The sequence below is a fragment of the Otolemur garnettii genome, unplaced genomic scaffold, assembly GCF_000181295.1.
Source record: "Otolemur garnettii isolate 467f Iridium unplaced genomic scaffold, OtoGar3 scaffold00038, whole genome shotgun sequence".
Lineage (NCBI taxonomy): Eukaryota > Metazoa > Chordata > Mammalia > Primates > Galagidae > Otolemur > Otolemur garnettii.
Window position 1 is genome coordinate 4,882,568 of NW_003852433.1, and position 18,684 is coordinate 4,901,251.

Sequence of the window (18,684 nt, forward strand, 5' to 3'; positions counted from 1 at the left end):
CCACCTTAGGTGTATGTGGCTGGCGCCTTAGCCACTTGAGCCACAGGTGCTGAGCCATGTAGGATTAAGTTAACAAACACATCCTAGAAAAAGTGATGCATACCTCCCTGATGAATATCACTGAGGTTACCTTCATAGTACTCCTCTTGGAAAGTTATGCACCGATGCCAGTGCCTACACCATTCAAAACACTTCTTCTAGAATGAGTTTGTGAACTTAATTGTCAGACCTTATATGATGACAGCTCTGATGGCCATTCCAGAAGGAGAGTTAAAAAATTGCTTTGAAGGGTGGACAAGGCACTAGCATGGGTGCATGGCTTCCTAAGGGGAGTTCTTTGAGGGTGAGTATAGTGATAACCCAGCAATGAAGTATGTAGTACTTTTTCTAGGATGAGTTAATGAACTTACTTGTCCAACCTCAAATGTTTACTTCATATATTTTAATAGGTATGTAGTATTCAGTTGCATGAATAGAACATAATTTTAGTCCTCTATTGATAGTTGTATTCAACAAACATAGAAATGTAAAAATTTTTCTTAAATAGGATCAATGTTAATATAGTTCTATAATTTGTTTTTTCTCCCAATAATAATAGTGTATTTTTACAGATATTTCACCCTATCATAAAATGTAGATTTATCTAATTCTTAAGGACGCTGTAGTTTTTTTTTTTTTTTAACTTTTCACAGATACACTGTAGTTATTTACCTCATCTTTTACTGATGAATCTAGGGATTTGGGGTTTTTTTTTTTAATGTGAAAAAGTGCTGTGTGAGAGCCATTCTTATGTTTAGACTGTTGAATAATTGTGGGATTATTTTTTCTAAAAATAATTCTGTGGGGGCAGTACCTGTGGTTCACTGGGTAGGGTGCTGGTCCCATATACCCAAGGTGGCAGGTTCCAACCTGACCCCAGCCAGCTAAAACAGCAATGAGAATTGCAACAAAAAATAGCTGGGCATTGTGGCAGGTGCCTGTAGTCCCAGCTACTTAGGAGGCTGAGGCAAGAGAATCGCTTAAGCCAAGAGTTGGAGGTTGCTGTGAAGTGTGATTTTATGGCACTCTACTGAGGGCGACAAAGTAAGACTGTCTCAAAAAAAAAAAAAAATTGGAAATAATTCTGTGAATAAATTCCCAGAGAATACAATTCCGTGCAATAAATATTTGAGCTTTTTAAAATTTTCAATGTACCATGGGCATGTGATGGATAAATGTCGATGCTTTTGTATTAAAGCTAAACCAATATATTTATTTGAAATTTTCTTATTCCTGGGCTGTTCACTTAGACGTGTTCAAAATGGGTGCTACATAAGGGGTGCTGAGATGGGTAGTTTCATGATATAAGGCAATTTGTTATTAAAATTGTGTAAGTGAGACTGGGACAAGTTCCAAGTTTATGTAAGTAAGACACATAGTTGTGTTTGGGGAACAGTTTGAGTTTAGCACAGACGAGAAGGTAGAGTAGTAGTTCAAGATAAATTTGTAAAGTATGTTTGCTGCATATAGTTGGTATCAAATCATTAAACTGTTGGGATTTTCTTTTTCTGTTTGTACTGAGTTCTTTTAGGCTTTTGAGATGAAAGAGTGTTGGGGAAGACATATCTGGTTGCAGCATACAAAAGTGGGTGCAGGCAAAGATTGTAGTGAACAGTTTGTAATTAGAATTTAGTATTACGGACCTCAGTTAAAGTGGTAGCAAAATGGTAATTCAGGTGGCTAGATTAAGATGGAACATAGTTGACACCTTAAAGAAAAGTATTTGTGACTAGTTAAATGGTGGGTTAGGGGCAGTGATTTAGAGTTGATAGATTTTGGGTCTAGGAGAATAATGTTCGTACAGAAATGTAGAAATTGGGAGGAGGAGCTGGTTTTGTGACGGGACTAAAATGAAACCTGTCACAATTTAACATTGAGGCCAGGGGATGTCTGAGTAAAAATGTCCTACAGGAGCTTAAAGATAGAGAATTTGAAGTAAGAAGAAAGGTAAGCTGAGTCTGGATTGGATTGTGAACCTAGAACAGATTGAGGACCACATTTAGGGGGATGGGAGAAGCTAGAATTAAAAAACATAAAGTCAGTTAATGAGGCAAATCGGAGTCCAAGGAAAAGAGATACCTTCAAATGAGTGATAATTAACTGAGTTTGAGAGAGATCAAGGAAGATGAGAGCTAAGGAAATAATTGGATTTTGTGATCCTTACTAGTCCTTGGTTGTCATTTACTTAGTTTTAGCAGAATAGGCTGTAAGGGGCTATGGTGTGAGTAGCAGAGGAAACATCATCATATATGGAACAGTGTTGTTCAATAGAAAGAACTTCCTGTGATGATGGAAATGTTACCTATGCTGTCTAGTATATACTGAGCACTTGAAATTTCATTAGGGCAACCAAGGAACTAAATTTTAAACTTTCACTTAGTTTAAATTTAAATTTATATAGTCCTGTTGCTAGTGGCTACTGTGTTGGACAGTGCTAATTATATACAATTTTAAGATGAAACAATGATACAGGTTAGCAATAGATCACAGGATTGAATAGAAGCATTTAGTTCTTTAAAAATTTTGTTACAGTGCTGTCAAAATGCTGTTAGAATTATGTATTCAGGTGTTTCAGATATTCATATTTTAACTTTATTTGATGTTCACTGTTGGCTATAATTGACAGTTCTCTTTTATAAGGGCAAAATGTAAAGAATGTAGCTATATGAATTGTGGTCTGAACTCTTTTCATGACTTCTCTACCTTTTTTTCCTGCTATCTTTTAAAAAATAAGTTATTCACATTTTATCAATATAAGAATAATATACTTTAATATTTTGGATCTCTTTATTTTCTCTAATTAAAAGTAACTTGGAAAATTTGTCTTAGAAATCTCACTGGAGGCCATGCATGGTGGCTCATGCTTCTAATCCTAGTACTCTGGGAAACTGAGGAGGGTGGATCACCTGAGCTCAGGAGTTCGAGACTATCCTGAGCAAGATAAAGACCCCTCTCTACTAAAATAGAAAAATTAGCTGGGTGTGGTGGCAGGCATCTGTAGTCCCAGCTACTGGAGAGGCTGAGGCAAGAGGATTCCTCAAGCCCAACAGTTAGAGGTTGCTGTGCACTATAATGCCAAGGCACTCTATCCAGGGTGACAGAGAGAGACTCTGTCTCAAAAAAACAAAACAAAAACAAAAACAACTCACTGAAGAGAGAGGAATTGCCAGTTATACGTGCCTTTACATAAATCAATATTTTAGATGTTTTGTTGGCTGAGAAATAGTTTTGTTTTAATAATGATTTATGGTTTAAATTTGAGTTTTTGATAGTATTGATATAACTATATATAACTATACGATATATATAGTATATATAGTATACTATACTATATACTAGATAGCATTGATATATTTATGGTTTAAATTTGAGTTTTTGATAGTATTGATATACTCTTAGGCTTACCTATTTTGTTGGCAAGAAGAGAAATTAAAGTATATATGAAAGAACCTGTGCACATGGGACATACTTTGTGACTCCGTTTCTATGAAGTTAAAAAAACAGACAAAACTAATAGATGGGAATGGAAGTAAGAAGAATGGTTTATCTTTGATGGGGAGGATAAGAGAGATAGGTAATGGCAATGTTTTGTATCTTGTTATGAGCAGTAATTTCATGATTGCATTCAGTTTCTGAGAATCACGGAGTTGTGTACTTAAGACATATGCTTTGCATGTTTATTACATTAAAAAAAATTAATCTTAACGTCCTACAACTATTGTTTATTATAGTACTGAACCCTGATCCTTGTGATGGACTTATCTACAAGATTTCTGGTAGTGAGCTCCTGTATCAAGGCCTCCATACTTTTTGGATTAGCAGTAACAGGGGTCAGCTACCAGCAGTCATGCTGGATGAGAATGTCTTTGTTCTCTCTTTCTTGGAAATCTCATCCACGTATTTCTGGTAATAGACGACCAGAACTTTGGAGATGGAGTGAAAGATAGCATAAATCTGGGCCACATGACCCACCACCCTTCACGTGGGCAGTGATGTCCACACTAACAAACTGCTCCCTTCTGTCCCAGAAGCAGAGCAGGTTCCAGTAGCTTTCTTTGTAGCATGTGTGGCTCAGTTGTCTTCAGGGGCTGCCAGTTCACCTTAATGAGGCAGGCCACTGCTAGTTTTGTAGTGTGCCATAGCTGTGGCAGTTTTCTTGTGTCTGAAGACTTGTGTTGACTGTCATGAGCCCGTGGATAGCATGGCTATGGGCGTAGATTGGGGCTCCTCACCATCTGTCTCACAACCAGAAAAGCTGTATAGTACACTTTAATTAAAAACTTTCACCCCCTCACAAAATTCTAAAACATAATTTGCTGAATTTCTCTTCTCTCCTTTTAGCTTTTGCTAGAACTTCTCCACTACTTCTATTTGTATATGAAAACACTTAATGATAAAACATATTTTACTTTTATGATATAAAATATGCAGAAAAGAGCATAAAACCAATGTATAGCTGAATGAGTTTTTAAAATGATTAACTTGGAGGGCTTTTTGGCACATTATACCTCTATCTTTGTCAGGAGGGAAGGAATTCTTGGAGGGCTAAAAATTTTGGAGAGAACCAAGTATGAAGGAATCTCAAAATACTAGATCCTGATCTTGGCTTTCCCTCATGTTACTATGTCTTTGGGTAAGTCATTTAACTTATTTAGTCCTTAGATTTTTCTATACAGCAGGGAAAATATTTAACCTTTTTTGGCAAAGGGACTAGGTGTAATTCAGGGAAAAGTCATAGGAATAGTATTACTGGGTAGGTCTTAATTCAGGCCACTTACAGAGCAGAATTATGAACAAAGGTGAAATAATTTAAGGCTACATAGTTGGTGATTATTAATACCATTCGTTTATATTGGGTTAATACTTACTGAGGCTTGCTTAAATATGCCAGGCACTAACTGATTTACATGTGCTAACTCATTTAATTGTCTAGGCGTATTCTCAGACTATTATTCCAGTTTTACTGATGAGGATATTGAGGCAAAATGAGGTTAAATAACTTGCCCAGGTGGGTTGAATTCTTGAGTGTGAACTCTTAACCATTTTGCTATACTGCTTAGTTAATGTGAATACACTTAAAATTTTTCAAACAAATGTTAAGATCTTGTAATAATCTCTTGGAGGTTTTTGGAAATAAAAATTTTATTTTAGGGTGGCGCCTGTGGCTCAAAGGAGTAGGGTGCCGGCCCCATATGCTGGAGGTGGTGGGTTCAAATCCAGCCCTGGCCAAAAAAAAAAATTTGTTTTATTTGAGCCAGAACTCAGAGAGGAGCTTAATTTGTTTTGGCTGTCATGATTCTGGAAAAGATTGATGTTAATATTTATTGGGTTTTATTCTCTCCTTGACAAAGCTCCTTTTCTCTTAAAACTGCCAGGATGTGTAAGCACTAGGTAGTTTTCTTTTAAAAAGGATTAAAAAATAATTATATAAGGGAATTTGCAGCTAATTTACCAGTACTATTTGGATTTTTAGGTAAAATGTTAAAGGGAGTTGTCAAATTTGGAAGCATACCAGACAGATTTAGTGTTCTTATTTCAGTTTAAGCAGCATCTATCTGATATTGGTATTATAGCAATAATTAATATTCTGTCGTACCTATGGTTAAAAATATACATGACATAAATTATATCTTTCTGAGTATGGTTCTGCTAGTTTTGGAAACATGTAGTTGTGCAATCACCACTATGATCAAGATATGGAGTAGTTCCTCAAAAATGTCCTCATAGCCCTTAATGTAGGTAGCCATTCCCTTACCTCCAGTCTCTGGCACCCACTGATCTGTTTTGTCTCTGTTGTTTTATCTTTTTGTTATAATTCCATATAAATGGAATCATGCAGTATGTAGCTTTTATTTTTATTTTTATTTTTATTTTATTTGAGACAGAGCCTCAAGCTGTCCCCCTGGGTAGAGTGCCAGTGGCATCAAAGCTCACAGCAACCTCCAACTCCTGGGCTCAAGCAAGTAAGTCTCCTGCCGCTCAGGGAGCTGGGACCACAGGCGCCTGCCACAACGCCCGGCTATTTTTTGGTTGCAGCCGTCATTGTTGTTCGGTGGGCCCGGGCTGGATTCGAACCTGCCACCTTAGGTGTATGTGGCTGGCACCTTAGCCACTTGAGCCACAGGCGCCGAGCCGCAGTATGTAGCTTTTTAAAAGATATGGGTCTGTGTTGTCTGGCATAGCCTCTAATTCCTGGTTTCAAGCTTCAAGCTATTCTGCCCAGTTCAATATGTAGCCTTTTGAGAGTGGCTTATTTAATGCATTTTGTGATTAATTCATGTTTTTTTTTTTTTTTTTTAAAGAAACAGAGTCTTACTTTATTGCCCTAGGGTGCCAGTAGAGTGCAGTGGCCTCACAGTTCACAGCAACCTCCACCTCCTGGGCTTAGGCAATTCTCTTGCCTCAGTCTCCTGAGTAGCTGGGACTAAAGTAATTCATGTTTTGTATATCAGTAATATTTGTTGCTGAATAGCATTCTATTGTATGGATAGACCAGTTTCTTTATTCATTCATTCCTCAGCTCATTTTGGTTATTTCCAGTCTTTGGTAATTAAGAGTAAAACTGCTATGGCCAGGCGCTGTGGCTCATGCCTATAATCCTAGCTAGCACTCTGGGAGGCCAAGGTGGGTGAGTCACCTGAGCTCATGAGTTTGAGACCAGCCTGAGCCAGAGCAAGACCTCATCTCTAAAAATAGCCAGGCCTTGTGGTGGGTTCCTCTAGTCCCAGCTACTCGGAGGTTGAGGAAAGAGAGTCGCTTAAGCCTAAGGGTATGAGGTGGGTGTGAGGTTGCTGTGAGCTGTGACAATACAGCACTCAACTGAGGGTGACAAAGTGAGAAAAACCTGCTATGAAAGCATTTATGCACATAAACACATGTGCATGAAAGATTGATGTTAATATTTATTGGGTTTTATTCCCTCCTTGACAAAGCTCCTTTTCTTATAAAACTGCCAGGTGTGTAAGCACTAGGTAGTTTTCTTTTAAAAATACATTTTTTTAATCCTAAGGGAATTTGTGACTAATTTACCAGTACTGTTTGGATTATTTACTTCCTTTAATATTAAAATCCCTTTAACATTTTACCTAAAATTTATTCATTCATAAACACATGTGCATGAGCATGTGTGTTTTTTAAAATGGTTTCAAAAAATATGGTGACTAGAGCTTTTATAACTTTATTATAGAACCTGAAAAAGCCTGTAATTTTTGTATAAAATTTTAAATTGCTTAGTAAATTTCACCCCTAAAAAAGCTTACTCTGGAATGAGCATAATCTATTTAATATAAATAATCTTGTGTGGCTCGGCGCCTATAGCTCAACCGGCTAAGGCGCCAGCCACGTACACCTAAGGTGGCGGGTTCGAATCCCCAGGCCGGACTGCCAAACAACAATGACAGCTGCAACCAAAAAATAGCCAGGCGTTGTGGCAGGCGCCTGTGCTCCCAGCTACTTGGGAGGCTGAGGTAGGAGACTCACTTGAGCCCAGGAGTTGGAGGTTGCTGTGAGCTGTAATGCCACGGCACTCTACCCAGGGGGACAGCTTGAGGCTCTGTCTCAAAAAAATAAAAATAAAACAAAATAAAATTCTAATGATTTACAGTGTACATTACAAGATTTTTTTTTTTTTTGAGACAGAGCCCCAAGCTGTCCCCCTGGATAGAGTGCCGTGGCATTACAGCTCACAGCAACCTCCAACTCCTGGGCTCAAGTGAGTCTCCTACCTCAGCCTCCCAAGTAGCTGGGAGCACAGGCGCCTGCCACAACGCCTGGCTATTTTTTGGTTGCAGCTGTCATTGTTGTTTGGCAGTCCGGCCTGGGGATTCGAACCCGCCACCTTAGGTGTACGTGGCTGGCGCCTTACCTACTTGAGCCTCAGGCACCGAGCCAAATCATTAGAATTTTAAAAAACTAAGCAGGTGGGGATACATACTTATTAAATAGATAAATTTGTAGGTAAAACTCTTCAGTGCATAGTTTCATATTTTTTGTTCTTAGTAGCTCTTAAATTACAAGTTGCATTCTTTTGTTCATCTAGATAATGTAATTGGTTATCAAAGTCTATAAACATATTTGAGAAAAATTCTAGCACCTCAGAGTTCTCTTTTCTTCTTTCTTACCTCAAGATGTTGGTTTAACTGCTTAAACTCCCAGTGATACTTGGGCAGGTTCCTTAACTTCTCAGTTTTAAAACGGAGACAACAGAACCTATTTCTTAGGGCTCTTGTGAGAATTCAGCAGGTGCTTATAATGGTAGCTAATCACTAGTAAGCACCACATATTTTTACTAGTTCTGGTGGTTACTACTCTTACTACCGTGATAACAATACAATACCACACCCTCTTGCTACTAAGGATCAATTTTAAAGAGTTGAAAGATGGTAAATGCAAGAAGCAAGAACAGTGAAAGATAATACAGTAAGTAGCAAGGGGAGGTGATTTTAGCAGGAAGGTGAACAATTTTGGGATGTGTGTGTTTTGGTTTTAAACGTGGAAGCAGTTGGACAATGAAGTACAAGTATATTAGGCAGTTGGAGCGTTAGGGACAGGATTGAGAACAAGGACCAGTGCTAGAGATAAACTTTTTAATCATTATCATAGATGACATATGGAAATTTAACACTGTACCAAGATTTAAATAGCAACGGTTTGCTGCCCTCTATTACATACAATTCTTAGAGCTGTTTGTTAGATCAGAATGGAGTGAGAAACTTATCATACATTTTTCCATTTTTAATGGTTTTGCAGAGAATAATACAGAAAGCACATATCCTGTAGTTGTTCATCTGTATACAAGGTTGGGCAGTTAAGTTTGTGAACTCATCCTAGAAAAAGTGCTCCCTACATCTTGGGGAAATAGTATTATGGTCACCTTCAAAGTACTGCCCTTGGGAAGCTATGCACTGATGCCAGCATTGAGTCCCTTCAAAGCAATTAAACAAAAAAAATTTTTTTTTTTTATTGTTTGGGATTCGTTGAGGGTACAAAGAATTTGGTTATACTGATTGTGGTTGTTAGGTAAAGTCCCTCTTGTAATTTTGTCCTGCCCCTAAGAGGTGTGCTATATACACTGTAACCCCCCTCCCTTTCGCTCTTCCCCTCTCCTCCATCCCTCATTCCCCTATCCCCTCCTTGTATTAGATCGTCTGTTGCCTTCATATTATAATACAGTACATTGTATTCTTGCTTCTTTATTCTTGTGATGCTTTACTAAGAAGAATGTGTTCCACCTCCATCCAGATTAATACAAAAGATGAAAGGGTCCATCTTTTTTAGTGGCTGAATAGTATTCTGTGGCATACATTTACCACAGCTTGTTAATCCATTCTTGGGTTAGTGGGCATTTAGGCTTTTCCACATTTTGGTGATTATAAATTGAGCTGCAATCAATGGTCTAGTGCAAATGTCCTTACGATAGAAGGATTTTTTTTCTGAGTAGATGCCTAGTAATGGGTTTGCAGGATCAAATGGGAGGTCTATTTTGAGTTCTTTGAGGATTCTCCATACTTCCTTCCAAAAAGGTTGTGTTACTTTGCATTCCTACCAGCAGTATAAAAGTGTTCCCTTCTCTCCATATCCACACCAGCATCTGCAGCTTTAAGACTTTGGGATATGGGCTGTTCCCACTGGAGTTAGATGATATTTCAGGGTGGTTTTGATTTGCATTTCCCTGATCAGGGACGATGAACATTTTTTCAAATGTTTGTCAGCCATTTGTCTGTCTTTGTCAGAGAAGGTTCCATTCATAACTCTTGCCCAAAGGTAGACGGGATTGTTCTTTTTGTGCTAAATAATTCGAGTTCTCTATAGATTTTAGTTATCAAGCCTTTGTCAGATTGATAACCCTGCAAATATCTTTTCCCATTCTGAAGGTTGTCTTTTAGCTTTGCTTGTTGTGTTCTTAACTGAAGAGCATATACCATGTTCTTGGCTGGGAAGAATCAACGTTGTCAAAATGTCTATTCTACCCAAAGCAATCTATAGATTCAATGCAATCCCCATTAAAATACCAAAATCATATTTTGAAGAACTGGAAAAAATAGTACTTCGTTTTGTATGGAACCAGAAAATGCCCTGTATAGCTAAGACTATTCTTAGCAATAAAAACAAAGTTGGAGGCATCACCCTAACAGACTTCAGGCAATATTATAAGGCCACAGTAATCAAAATAGCATGGTATTGGCACAAAAACAGAGACATAGACATGGAACAGAATAGAAAACTAAGAGATGAAACCAGTCTCTACTTGCCGTCTGATCTTTGATAAACCAAACAAAAGCATACAGTGGGGAAAAGAATCCCTATTCCACAAATGCTACTGGGAAAACTGGATAACCACATGTAAAATTACAAAAATTGACTTACAAAAATTGACTCAAGATGGATAAGAGACTTAAATCTAAGACATGAAATGATAAAAATCTTTAAAGGTGTGGGGAAAACTCTTGATGATGTTGGAGTGGGGAAAGATTTTATGACGAAGACTTCAGTGGCTATTGCAGCAACAAAAATTAACAAATGGGACTTAATTAAGCTGAAAAACCTTCGAAGTACTTTTGGAACTCTTTCTGAAATGTACACCAGAGCTATCATCATACGAGGTCTGGCAGTTAAGTTTGTGAATTTATCCTAGAAAAGTGCTTTTAAGGATGGACTAGGTACTGGCATCTGTGCATAGTTTCCTAAGGGGAGTATTTTGAATATGACTGTAGTGACATTCAGCAATGAGGTATGTAGCACTTTTTCTAGGATGAGTTTGTGGACTTAATTGATCTCATACGTGGGAAATGGCTTCAGAACTCCCATGTCTACCCAAATTGGCACATAACTCAAGTTCCTCTGTGAGCCTTCTGGAACCTGAGTGAGTGAAAAGTCAGCCCTCCCTTTTTTTTTTTTAATTGAATGGTAACTATGTACATTAATGCACTTCTGGGGTACAGTGTGGGGTTTTCACATGCAATCCGAAATACTTCCATCAAACTGGTCAACACAGCCTTCATGTCATTTTCTCAGTTATTGTTTTAAAACGTTCACATTCTACTCTTAGATTCACTTGTACCCCTAGCCCTCCCTTTTGGTGAATACTTACATACTACATTTTCAATTTGTATTTGGTTGGGGGAAAAAAGCCCATTGTAAGTGGACCCCATACTGTTCAGACCTATGTTGTTTAAGGGTCAACTGTATAAATAAAAATTTGATCTGTTTCTTTAAAATTTCATAGATGAGTGAATACTACTTGAGTTCTTCTACCATGTGTATAACTCTTAAGGGGTAGGGAATTCTGAAATATTAATATAAATTAAGATGGTTGTACCTGTTAACCCCCAGACTTAATTCAAGTACCACTCTGAAGAGTCTGAACATCGCTGCAAAGGTACGAGGAGTTTTATTCATTCAAGCTCAGAGCCTGGGCTGCCCTTTAAGAAAAAGCGAGAACAGCCCTTACAGACTATCTAGAAACTCCCTTTATACCTCTCCCTCTTCCCTCCCATTAGACCATCCTACCCCATCCCCTTATTGGTAGGTAAACCATGTCTGTCCTAAACTGACAGATACAGGGTGGTCGTGTTCAGGGTTGATTGGCTCAGGGACGAGTCTTCTTTGTCTCAGGTGAGCAAATGAGAGGAAGGGATAAAGGTTGCAAGTGGGGCGAGTGCAGAGTAGAGTGGCGAGTGCAAAAAGGGGGGGGGGTCAGGATGTGGGCTGAATGCATAAGGGGGCTAGTGGGACAAAGGGGAGGGGGTCAGGATGTGGGCTGTAACACTAGGTATGATAAGGTCCTTGGTATGTGGAGGCCTGTTGTTCTGAATAAACAGCAAAAGGAGGTGGTTGGACTTGTGACTTAATTAGTTTGGCTCCCACAGTACCCTTTGGTGCTTGGGTTTTGTTTGGATAAAGTACTTCCTTGGTGTAAGATAATGTTCTTTGAAGCATTCTAAATTAAATGCAAGTTGTTTGAATTTACTTGTTAGGGAATATCTTGCCTTTAACATAACTGCTATATGGAATTATATATTTTACGTATTTAGTGTTTTTGAACTTGTGTCTTTTATTATTGGGTTTGTAGGGCTTCCCCTTTTTTATTAAAGCAACTTTTATGGGGTTTTGGTGGATATTTTAAACTTATGCACTAGAAGCTTCATAAGCATATTTTAAATTTTGGTAAATTTCTTAAACCTGTTAATCTAAATGTATTATTACCTTTTTTCAGAGTCATTATATATCTGTTTATTGTTAAACCTGAAATAAGCTCTGATTTATCCTGAGCTTTTGCTTACATGGTGGGATTTTGGTTTTGGGGGGGGGTTTGCAGTTTTTGGCCGAACCTGGGTTTGAACTGGCCACCTCTGGCATATGGGGCAGGCGCCCTACTCCTTTGAGCCACAGGTGACACCCAGATGGTTTTGTTTTTTATTTATTTTTGAGTTGGGGGTCTTGCTGGTCTTGTCAAGTGATTCTCCTGCCTTAGCCTCTGGAGTAGCTGGGACTACAAATGCCCGTTATCATGCCCATATTGTTTTTTAAAGTTTATAGGAAAAACATTAGTGTCTTCTCAAGAGACCAGTACCATATATGAGTATTTATTTCACTTTGTATACTCCGAAAGCATTATTAACATTTCTTTTGTTCAGAGCTAGGAGTTTTCCCCTTGCTATTCCGTGGAGCTACTTCAGTTGCCCTACATTTACCCTTTTCCCATTCCCAACATTGTATCACCTCCTGGAGACTAAGAATTACAAACTTTTTTCTTAATGGGTTCCTTTAAAAAGGTATGATAGAGTAGATTTTTTTTCATTCAGTGAATATTTGATGAAACTTAAGAGATTTCTGGAGTATCTCAAGTTTTTATTAACTTCAGTGTTAAGATGACTTTTTCCTCAAAGGCAGAAAATTTTAAACGAACCTATTTGCATAAAATCTCAATCATTAGGACAATTTTGGATACTTGTGCATAAGAGAACTGTTAAACATGAAAACTACTTAACCCTCCCGCTCTTTGTATTCATACTCTCTTACTGAACAGCTGAGTGGCTTGCTTAGATATGTATCTGTATCCTTTCTTTGATTAATACTTTGAGGGAGTCTTTTGAAATGCATGTTTTGGCCACTTTTCCAACTCTGCAGGAATATGGTTTCATGATAAACCAAACAGAAAGTACATTGGCAGTGGTCCAGGAGCTGACTCACTAAGCAGTAATGATAGACACTTTGAAGGGAGTGACCTCCCTCAGGATCATATTTCAAAGCTTTATGCTGTGAGTACATCAGTAAAAGGCAGCCAAGAAATCAAGATGGGATCTTGCTCTTGTACCTCCTGGGAATAATGGTACATAGGTAGGAAGTACTTACATAGTAGGATGCCCATAAGATTTTTTCCCTAACAATCTTGTAAAATTTGGGAGTGGGGAGCAGATTGAGGATTCACTTTGATAATAACCTTTGTGGGACTGCAGTGCTATTTCCTTCTCTGTGTCTGGATGAGAATAGCCTTATAGTGACTAAGGGTTAACTCAAGAAGTTCAATGACATATCAGTTTTCTGGAGCTAAGGGAATATACTTAGCTCAGTGGTAAGCACAAGTATCATGTTCATGTTGGACACTGTAGCTACTGTCTGTCTGAACAGACCAGAAGAAACCAAAGCAAGACCAGAATCAGCTTGGTTCTGAGGAAAAGACCCTTTGACTCGTTAGCATCACATGTTTTAAGAGTAAAAAATAGTATGAAAGTGGCCTTCAATACTGTGAAATAGATACTGATTGTTTTTGTGGATTAGAGTGATTGATTGCGGCTTCAGTTATAAATCCAATTTCATAACCATAAGTTTTTCTAGGTGGCAAATAATCTTCTCTAATCACTACACTTAACTGTTGCCGCTCTGGAAATAGCATGAGTATGCCTTTTTCATGTTGTTGAAGTTTGTCTCAGAGATAAGAAAACACCTAAATACTCTGAAAACTAACTTTCCATTCCTAAAAATTATGCTTGAATGAATATAGCAAATAGCTAAAAGCAATTGCCTATAATTTTTTTTATGGTAAAGTATTATCATGTTTAGCATTTTTAATTGAGAAATAGGAAGCCATAAAATAAGTGAAATGAGCCAACCTGTCAGTATGGTATATTCACTTAGCCTTATCTCTAAAGAGTATTTTTAAAGTTTCATTTATTTAGTATGAGCTTTCTCCAGAATGTGCTTTTCTTTTTTTTTTTTCTGTAGTCTTTAGTTGCCTTTCATTTTTTCTTGTTGACAGAAGAGAATCTTACATCGTTAAGCTATTCCAGACCTAAACTTTTGAAGAATGTGCTTTTCAGAAGTTAGCATTCTTTCTTTACTTAAGAAATATGGTATTTATTTATTTACTTTAAGAGACAGTCTCACTTTATTGCCCTCAGTAGAGTGCTGTGGTGTCACAGCTCACAGCAACCTCCAACTCCTGGGCTTAGGCGATTCTTTTGCCTTAGCCTCCTGAATAGCTAAGACTATAGGTGCTTGCCAGAATGCCTGGCTATTTTTTTTTTTTTTTTATTGTTGTTGTTGTTGCAGTTTGACTGGGGCTGGGTTCAAACCTGACATCCTCAGTATATGGGGCCGGCGCCCCCTACCCACTGAGCCACAGGAGCTGCTCGAAATATGTTACTTTTGATACTTTTGTATAATTTGAGACTTTTGTATAATTTGAGACTACAGATTGTTCCCCCCCTTTTGTAATTTGAATCTGGTTTCATTGCACTGAGAGAAAAAAAAACTTTGCTTCTTAATTTGTGCTGCTTTTCTGCCTTTTTGAGATTGAGTGCTTTGACATTGGCCCTTTTAGCTCTGAATTTGCTTTATGTATTGCTATTCCTGCTTAATTTCTTACATTGTCTTGTTATTTATTAGCTAGCTTTATGACTTGGGCAGGTTACCTAATCTCTGTGCCTTAGTTTCCTTCTTTATAAAATAAGGAAAATATTATTTACTTACATTGTAAGTTTATAAAATTAATGACTAATAAATGGTGAAGCAGTTTAGAAGAGAGCTATGTGTTGGCTATTACAATTATTATAATCAGGGACCTTGCCTTCTCTATACTATTGTAACTCTTCATTTTTTTTTTTGTTTTTTTTTGAGACAGAGCCTCAAGCTGTCCCCCTGGGTAGAGTGCTGTGGCATCAGAACTCACAGCAACCTCCAACTCCTGGGCTCAAGCCACTCTCCTGCCTCTGCCTCCCAAGTGGCTGGGATTACAGGTGCCTGCCACAAGGCCTGGCAATTTTTTGCCATCGTTGTTAGGCTGGATTCGAACACACCACCTTAGATGTATGTGGCTGGTGCCTTAGCCACTTGAGCCATAGGTGCCGAGCCAACTCTTCATTTTTGTATTTTTTGTATTTTTTTTTTTTTTTGAGATAGAGTTCCACTTTGTTGCCCTTGGTTAGAGTGCCATGGTGTAACAGCGCATAGCAACCTCAAACACTTGGGCTTAGGTGATTCTCTTGCCTCGGCCTCCCAAATAGCTGGGACTACAGGTGCTCACCACAACACCTGGTTATTTTTTTGTTGTAACTGTCGTCGTTTGGCAGGTCCAGACGGGTTTGAACCAGATAGCACCTTAGCCACTGAGCCTGATTGATTCCATTATTGAGTAAATTTTTAAAATGAGATTGTTCTGATACTTCATTGCAGTAATCTTCTAATTTCTTTTCTGAATGTATTTATCTTCATTAATTCTTTATGAGGTTTTTGTTTCTAGTCCTTATCTTGAACATTGTTATTGTTGGTAAATTTTAAGCCTTTTTAATTCTGTGAAGGCAAAAAGTAGAAACCTAATAATCACATGTATATATAAAATAAAAAATGAAATTGTCCTGTTTTTTACTAAATTATCATATAACATAGGGCTCATATAATATATGGCTTTTTTCCGTTTTTGCCCTGTGGTAGGACTGTTCTGTAATAATAGGTTAGTTCAGCATACTAAAATGAGAATTAGACTTTCTTATTTTTTACATTTAATAGGATTATTGGTAATTCCTAGATTGTATCCTTAAAATCAGATTAAAAAAAAATATTTGGGGATGTACTCCTAAAATTTAATTGTACTAGTAAAAGGAACAGGGTATTCCCTGGGTTTTTTTGTTCTTGAGATCCTTGCATTTAATTTATGAAATAAAAATAAGTTAACTTATAGATAGTGGCAAGTCATTTCTTTTAGTTTATTCAGTAAGGCTTTTTATTCTACATTTTCTGGTGGTTTAAGGTTTGAACATGTGTACCAGTCCCAGCCAATTTTGTACTTATCCTCCTTGTAGTACTGATTGGCATAGGGATTAATATTTGACACAAAAGGCCAGTAGGCATTTTTTACTGGTATTGATAGAAATGACAGGAGCAAATTTTCTTCTGGGCTTGTGAAGCTGGGACAGCTTCCAGCTACTCCCCGGCCTTCTTCCCCAGCAGGAGGACTGTCTGTAGTGGCAGAGAATGAGGCCAAGCAAGCGAAGAGGCACATGAGATAAAGAGATGGATCCAGTGGCCCTGAGTCTTTAGAGGTCTTGGTCCTAAGGTTCTTTCTGTTTCTGTGTACTACCTCAGTGTCTTTTGAGCCAGTAATTTCTGATTTTAAGTTAGTTTGACTTGGGTTTTTTTTTCTCCTAGAGTTCTAATCTATCTAATATTAGTCATTCCTAGAGTGTGCTTTCTAAGTATTTAAAGATAGTTAGGTCTTTTATCTCAAGGTATTAAATATATATAAGTAAACTCAGTTTCTATTTGAATTACTACTCAGGATCAGTGGGATGAAAATAATAAAATATCTTCCACCTCCCAACATCCTTTTCTTAGAAAAGTGTTTATGATGTATATAGAATGGATTAGTATTCCTTTCCAACTATGTATATTTATTTATACAGTGTAGAACTTCCTTTTAAAGAGATTATCACCGTAATAAGTAGAAGAGTCAGATTGTGGCTCGGAGCCTGTGGCTCAAGCAGCTAAAGCGCCAGCCACATACACCTAAGGTGGTGGGTTCGAATCCACCCCGGGCCCACCAAACAACAATGACGGCTGCAACCAAAAAATAGCCAGGTGTTGTGGCGGGCACCTGTGTCCCAGCTACTTGGGAGGCTGAGGCAGGAGACTCGCTTGAGCCCAGGAGTTGGAAGTTGCTGTGAACTATGATGCAACAGCACTCTACTCAGGGTGAAAGCTTGAGGCTCTGTCTCAAAAAAAAAAAAAGTCAGATTTTAATCATAATTTCATGGATTAGGCATATATGTACCCTTTATTGTTTTTCTTCATAAGTAGCTGTAGTAACTATGTAAAAGGGGCACAAAGCATGGGAAGGTAAATTGGGTGAAAAGCAGGACAAATAAGAGGAAATGAAGAGATGAGGGATGTATGAGCATTAGTGAACCATTAGTAATTGTTTTAAGTTCCATGGATTGCCTGATTCTGGTTTAGACACTAGACTCTTGGAGTAGGAGACTTCTGCAAAATGAATTGGTGATAGAGATGAAGAAAAGTCTTTGTTTTCTTTAGACAAGTTGATGTGATTAATTAGCTTGTCTTGCTAACAATAAGCTGTTGCCATTATGTTTTTGTTTTTCAAAAGCTGATTTTTCTACTTGACCCTAATTGCATAGGGGTAACATTAGGGTGAGAACTCAAAACTTTCAGAATTGTTGCTTTGGAAGCCTTTGATTAATGCGAGTAAAGTGTAGGAATTGCAAGGAATATGAAGAGCTTTGAAATATTCCAGTCCCAAAATAAACTTGACCATTGGCAGAAGTTTGGTAAGCCAAGTATTTGAGATGTCTTTGTTACCACTATGCAACTTTTAGCCTAATCTGTTTTGGCTGGCTTGCCCTAAGTAAATTGAAACTTCCCTTAATGCTTCATTATGGATTAAATCCAGTTTATGAAGCTCCATTGAAAGAGTCTTAGTTATACAGCTCTTCATGGTCAGCCCTAAAGCATACATTCCAAGTTTAGAGTTTCAGTAAAATGGTTGGTATCCTAAAACATAGTTCTAATAATGTTATGATGGTTACAAGTGGTATAATTTGGGGCAAGTCATTAACTTCTCAGAGCCCTACTATAACTAAGATTTAGGGAAAATATTTGTCTTGCCCAGCGCATACATGTATATCTTTGACTTTGTTTCCAAATGGTTAAAAAGAAAAATCACTAAACCCAACTTTATAGAGGTATAATTTGCACAAGTTTTGCCTTTTTTCTAGGGTGTTGTGTAAGTGGAGTCATACAGAATGTACTGTTTTGTGTCTTTCCTCTTTCTCTTAGCATAATGCTTTTAGATTTATCCATGTTATCAAAAGTAGTAGTAGTTTATTCCATTTAATTGTTAAGTAGTAGTCTATTGTATGGATATTCTACAATTCCTTTCCTTTCTCTTTTTCTTTCTTCTTTCCTTTTTCTCTTCTCTGTCTTTCTCTTTCAAGATAGGGTCTCTTTAGGCTGGGCGCAGTAGCTCACGCCTGTAATTCTAGCACTCTGGGAGGCCAAGGATGGTGGATTGCCCTGGCTCAGAAGTTGGAGACCAGCTTGAGGAAGAGTGAGATGCCTGTTTTTAAAAATAGCCAGACATTGTGCTGGGTGCCTGCAGTCCCAGCTACTCGGGAGACTGAGTCAAGAGAATCA

The 18,684-nt window shown here is 37.8% G+C and overlaps 1 protein-coding gene and 1 pseudogene across 2 annotated transcripts in view; one reads left to right on the top strand and one right to left on the bottom strand.

Annotated features, from left to right (window-relative positions):
- The window catches only part of MTMR3 (myotubularin related protein 3), a 151,554-nt gene that overhangs the window by 12,004 nt on the left and 120,866 nt on the right, over window positions 1-18,684 (top strand). The window lies entirely within an intron of this gene.
- Window positions 3,411-4,242, bottom strand: LOC105886992 (annotated as a pseudogene).